This window comes from Pleurodeles waltl, chromosome 11, assembly GCF_031143425.1.
Source record: "Pleurodeles waltl isolate 20211129_DDA chromosome 11, aPleWal1.hap1.20221129, whole genome shotgun sequence".
NCBI lineage: Eukaryota > Metazoa > Chordata > Amphibia > Caudata > Salamandridae > Pleurodeles > Pleurodeles waltl.
The window spans coordinates 319,365,891-319,372,701 of record NC_090450.1 but is presented as its reverse complement, the minus strand read 5'-3'; positions in this window follow the sequence as shown (position 1 = coordinate 319,372,701).

The window sequence follows — 6,811 nt, the reverse complement described above, 5'->3', positions numbered from 1 at the left end:
GTGGGCATGACATCTGGTAAGGATGGTTTCATGTCATAAAATGACGCTAGGCTCGTTAGAGTCATTTTTTTACTCTTACCTGCCTAACGTCATTTTTCGATGCAAAACCCCCTTCTTCCATATCGCCAGTTCCACCCGGCTAACGGCATTTTTTTTTTACACTAGCCTATCCTTTGCACTGGCTTGCACCATTACATAAATATGGTGCTTGGCTGGTGCTCATAAATGGTACAAGCCGGTGCAAAACTTTGTGGTGCAAAACTGCATTAGTGCAGTTTTGCACCAAAAAGTATAAATCAGGGCCTTAATGGCAAGGAAGGAAGTAAAGAACCGCCACACCTGTTTGTATACCCAGTTCACCCCAAGGGCTGGAAGTTCATATAGATGTTGCTAAGCTTACTGAATAGTGCAGGAGTGGAGCCCTAATCAGGGCCATAAGTGAGGTGGGTTGCACCTTCACCTACTGCTATGATTGGCAGGTAGTAGGCAGGGCGGAACCAATAGCTCATAAAGTGCATCTGTGCGCAGAGATGGTAAAGCTCAGGGTCAGGTGCCTAGAAGCCACCCTGGTGGAAGGCCATGGTAATGGTCTCCAATTTCATTCTAGGCCAGCCATGCTAATTTATTAAACTTGGGAGCAAATCTTGCCGAAAAATGATTTGGTGGGAGCTAAGCGAATGTTGATAAACATATAGAGCAGTTTGGGAAGCAGAGCCATTTTTATGAGTCCTCTCCATCCTGCTAGTAATAGTGGAAGCAAAATCAACAGGGCAATCTCCTCAGACACCTTATTGACAGCAACCCCATAATTTTCCCTGACGAAGGACTTCATATTATAATTTATCCATTTGCCTAAATATTTAAGCAAACCATTGCACCATTCCAGTGGGAATTCCCGGACTCATCAACTTATGCCATCCGTATATGGGAAAATCTGAGACTTGGACCAATGACCATCCCGACAGTGCTCCAGATCTAAGATACTCCCTAGGAATCTTGTTACAACATAACTTAGGGTTCCTGAGATATAGCATCATGTCATTAGCATAATTAGATGCAAGAGGCTCGATGGCTTACACAAATAGAATCGGAGGGAGGTGCAGTCCTGTCTTGTACCTCTGGAAACACAGATGGGGTAATGGACATTCATTTATTCTAACTGTAAATGTGGAAGAGTGATATAGAATTTTAATACAGTCTATAAATATGTGTGGTGGACCCATCATGGACAGATTCATGAAAAGATAAGCAAGCCAACTCCAGGGAGTGATACACTTAAGAGGTGTCTAGGAATGCAGCTATTGCACCTAGTTCTGGGTCCAAGTCCTTCATAAGCGCAAGTGTATACAGATAGTGGCCAGACTGATTCAGCCACAGCAGGTCTAGTAGCAGCAGATTCAGGTGGGTCACAATGAATTTAGCTAGTAATGCAACTGAGACAAGATAGAGGGTGGTAGAACTACAGAACAGTGCAAGCTTGCCTGGTTTTCATAGCTTTACAGTGTCAGCCTCGCCCAGTGTAGGGAGAAAACTGTGTTGCTGGGACTCTTCAAATACGGTCAGGAAAGGAGTTGGGGGTGAGTCAATCTATATAATATTTATAAAATTCAGCTGGCTGCCCATCTTATCCAGGAATCTCACATGTGGGTTGGCCAATTATCACCTGCCTTATTTCATCAGGGGTAAACCGCTGTTCCAGAAACTGGTGCTGGTCATCACTTATCCATCCCAGAGCAGTACCATTCAGGTAGTCTGAAATCTCTGCACTCGGCAGAGGAAGAGTTTAACTCAGAAAAATAAGCTTGAGAAGCCCGTAAAATGTGTAGGGTGTCCTAGTGACATTTACCAGCCTCATTCTCTATCTGTGTAATGTCATTGGTCCCCGAAGGCCCTTAATCATGCTTGCCAGCAACTTTCCAGGGCGCTCTCTGTCCTCGTATGCCCGGGCACCAGCATACTTCCTGCAGAAACCATACTTTCTATCGGCCACCTTAGTTTACTTAGTCAGTTTATCTCTGATTTGTGCCTTATCTGGGCGTGATTTGTGAAGGTTAAGGAGATTCCCAATGTCTTGAGTTTTTGCTCAAGTCGAGACAAGTGTACGCAAAGAGATTTTTCAAAATTGCATTGTGTTTGGCACTGCATGTGCCCATGTGAAAGCTCTAAAGGCCTTCCATATAGTACCATTGTGTTCACTGAGCCCTTGTGGATCTGAAGGTACTCAACTTTAGCTGTTTGTAAGTCCTTAGAGAGGACCCTGTCCATGAGTGCTTCTGCATTCAGACTCCACAACTTCTGGGACATCAGCGTTCCACTTGAGAATGCTCCGAGAGGGTTTGAGCCCAGTGGCACACATCCATCACTCATAGCTCCACGTCACACATGTCAGCCAGTAGTCCATCATGGATCACATGTGGTGTACTGTTGAGTAAAAAGTACCCTCTTTCTGTATGGCTTGATGCTGCCTCCAAACATGTAGAAGCTTATGCTTGTTAACTATTGCTTGAACATGATGGGATACTTGCAAACATCCCCTAAGGGTGCTCCCAGGTTTGTCTAGGTGGTTTGGGAAAGTGCAGTTAAACTCTCTTCTCCATAGAAGCGATCAGAGATTTTGTGGCTAGTACCTTCCCCCATAGAGTGCAGTAGAAGTTGGGATTATCTATTTTGGGACCATAACAGTGGACTATTGTGAGCTGTGCCGATCCCAAACAATCACACAGTATGGCATAGTGGCCTTGGTTATCCATACACGAATAAGAGGACATAACACTGTGTGAGGGTGATTCTTTTAGCAAAGGTAGTGTCAGTTCTGAGGCTAAAATAAAGTTCGTCTCCCGCAACACCCAAACTCAACCTGGTGTCTGTCCAAGATGACAGGAATTATAGCTTTTTTCTGCGGTCACTGAGGTTTCAAACATTCCAGGTCAGACTTATTATCTCACCTACTGTGTTGTTAAGTCAGCCTACAGTAGGAGAATGAAAATCTGAAAGTTAGTATGCAAATTACTTCCATCCTGTGGCTGCATTGATATTACATGCATATTGGATTGAGTATTCTGAGTGCCATACTTCAAAACTGTTAAAAAACACTAAAAGTTTCCCCACCCTATCCCACCCACACAGTTGACACCGTCCCATCAAGACATGTCCCAGTACCAACCGAATATAATCTACACCTAAAATTTCTCACTAACAAGGCAAGTGACAATTAACAAAATGAGACTCACAAATTACAAATAAATGGCTGTATCCCTCGCAGGTATATGGGGGGGATGGAGTTGGGGTGTGTGGAACAACAGGTTTCCCCTCGATCTCCAAACGAGGGTGACTAGGGAAACATTATATGACCTCAAACATGATTAAATAGATTGCTTAGGTAAGGAGAATATTTGAGCTATTATGCAATCTCCTGCAGTTACATTATTAACTCTGTAGATCCCTGAAACACAGGCTAATATGTGAGAGTTCCATATGTGACATAGTAAGGCTCTGAAGGGCAGAATTATGGAAAGTGGTGCTGCTCCCAGTGCAGCGTCACTTTCCTTTGGCGCCTTTAGCACGCTACTACCGTCACCATGTGTGCGCCGTATCTAAGATATGACTCAATATGGAGCAGGGTAGGAGGCAATAGCGTCAACATTTTTGACGCTCTTTCTGTACTGTTCAGGGTTAGCGCCAACATTTTGGCACTAACCCTGAACAGTACATAGGGGCCCATTGTTAACAATGGTGTGCCCCCTTTTAATGCCTGCTCTGAGTAGGAGTTAAAAATGCCGGAAGAAAAATGCAAAGAAATCTCTTAGATTTCTTTGCGCCATCTATTCGGGCCCCAAAACAACGGAACCCCCCATTTGCATACATTATCACGGCGCATGCATAAAGTAGCACAAAGGGTTACAAAGTGGTGCAATGCATGCATTGTGCCACTTTGTAAATCTGGACTTAAGTTTTAATCAAAGTCTGTTTGGTGAGACCCTGAATTGTCTAGGTACAGGCTATTCCTGTAATGACAACGTGCTCAAGAAAGTCTGTAGCCTGCTGTGGCGTTGAAAGGATATGCTGTTTTTCCTTGTGCATTATCTTCAGTCGAGCTGGATAAAGCAGGGCATATTGCATGTTTGCTTTGAGTTGTTGTTTAACTGCTTTGAATTTCCTTCTGGCATCTTGCACAGCAAAAGTGAGGTCAAGGTAAAGTGAAACATTGTCTCCCTCATTGATAATTTCTGATTTTCCTGGCTTGGTGCAGCGCTGTGTCCGTCACAGAAGTTCAATAAGCGTGAATTGATGGGGCGCAAAGGGGCCTCCAGTGACCTGTGTTCCCTTTCCACTACCAATAGGCAAGAGAAGGCATCTAGCCAAAAATCGTCTGAAAATGCCACTCTACATAGTCTTACAGTCATCCAGAATTAACTGTTTCCTGGATGCCCGGTATGCAAATATTATTGCCCCTCAACAAAGCCTCAAATCTTCGTTCTTGGTAGCGATGATATGCAGCACCCTTTCCATGCTGAGGAGTGCTTCTCTTTTTGTTGGCAAGGCTGTCCTCTGCCCGGTAGATCCTCCTCTCCTCCACCACTAGCCTTTTTTTGCGTGCCTCAATCTTCAGCATGATGGAATCCACAGAGCTGTTAAAGGCATCCTTTTTAATGCATACATAATCTATACTCTCTTGCACCACCCTAAGCAGTGACCTAATTTCATCATCTTTGTCCCCCCCCCTCACTCCCCCCCACAGGTCCAGGGTTGCTGAGCCACCATCCTGAGTCATCCTGGTTTCTCCCGTAGGCTCAAACTGACGCTTGGGTTTCCTGTTGTCTGTTTTTCCAATAGAGCAAAAATGGGGCACAATAGTCAAGGAGGAACTCACTAGGCAGGGCACTCACAGCCATGACAAAGTCCCACCAGGGCCGTGAGTAACCCCAGTGTATACAGCCACTGGGCTAAGCAGTGAACATAGCTAGGCGCCTGCAAGCTGGTATGCAAACCGAGGATCCCCTATGGACCTGCAGCAATGATGTGGTGCCCTAAGTCCTGCCTTGTCCTCAGAATGTAACCAGTCAGCCCGGGAGCATGAGCAGACCCAAGTTGCAGACTCTGCTATTGACCAATGTAAAAATGATCAAGCTAGATATTGTGGCGGGAGGCAGAGAATGGCAAAACTCCTACAGCCCCCTGAACTGTCCGTTCTGTCCCCCTTGGGCCTCTGTTGGTAAGCCCTTAACCACTCCTGGATACAACCAAGACCTGAGTGATTCTCTCAATGAGTGCAGTTGGGGTGGCTATTCAGGATGCTACTCAGCCAGTCCGTGAGGCAGGATCTCCAGCGTGATGATACTCAGTCCACACACCCTTCACAGACAACCCAGTCTCCACACCCGCAGGAGTTCACAAAGTCGCAAGGCCCCAGGAAGACCCACAGAAAGGTCTATGGCTAAAGTAGTTCTCTGGTTTGCCAGTCTGCAAGGTGCAGGCTGCAGTGTACTACAGCAAGGGGAAGACATCCCGTTATGGGATCCCCACCACTCACACAGTTTCAATGTGTCCTCTCTGGTATCTCCCCCTTGAGGGTTCCCAGCCACCCTTGCCGCCAGATGGGGCGAAGTCAGGGCCCCTCCTCTAGCCACTGTGCAGAATATTAGCTGGACGAAGGGGGTTCAGTGGGAGTTACCGGGCAGTGATGCCAAACAGACACAACCACAAGCGTTTCCCGTTATACTCACCACATTACAGGATCGCAGAGACGGAGAATCAGTCTCTCCACACCCCAGCCAACACGCCTGCCAATTAAACAGTCTCTCTATCACACACACTCCTTCGGGCTGTACACTGCAGGGAACATTTATTTCCCAGAGATTGTCACTGGTCTCACAGCAGTCATGTAGTGGTGCTGCCAAAATGCCAATTCTCGCTGATTTTGTGATGCCAGAAAGCAGATGATGACGTATATTATCCCCTGCCCGCAGGAGCCTCACCGAAGCGCAGCCATCTTGCAGTCGGTTCCCTGGCGCCCCTTCTAAAGATAGGTTTTGTGCAGGATGGGGCCACTCCCTCACAAAACTATCCTGCCCACAAAGGTGACACGCTTGCACCATGGCACAAGGGTGCTTACATTGGTGCTAAGAAGCCACAAGTACAACAGCGCAGGATGAGAGCTGAACAACACCATATCTGTGTAAATATGGCGACGTTCAGCTCCCTCCCTTTCATGCAATGCAGCACAGTAACTTGCCTTGCTTCGCAGAGGGGCGTGAACTGTAAGCAAATCTGGCCCTAATGTTCTGGAAGAAAGAGCCTGAAACCTGTGGATGTGGCAGGGAAAGGGGAGGAAGGCGAGAACGTGAGATGCTGACAGAAAGATAATGTGAGAGGATAAATCGAAGATGAAAAGGATTAGGACATAGAGCCACACAACAGAACTAGACACCAAGAAAGTCAGTAGACTAGGTGAAGTGAATTTGGGAGAAATATCAAAAGGATACACCTCTGAAATGCTGGTAGGTCTGGAGCAGTCTGTCTCGCATCATGCTCACCTTACATGTATATTACTAGATGTTTACATCTACTTACCAGGCTTTCCGAGACACTGTTAGAATTTCACGAAGTCCTAGTCTAGAGAACCACTGCTGAAAGAGCAGGAAGAGGGACGGAGAAGGGGAGAGGAATGTGTACACAAACCTCTGCATATTTTCACTCTCAGCTCGCCCACGAATTCTGACTTGTGGAATTCTTCCTCCCCTGGCCTGCTTCTGCACAAGGCAAGTTTGGGATTTTCCATGACTGACTGAATGAGGGCATTCACTCAGGGCTC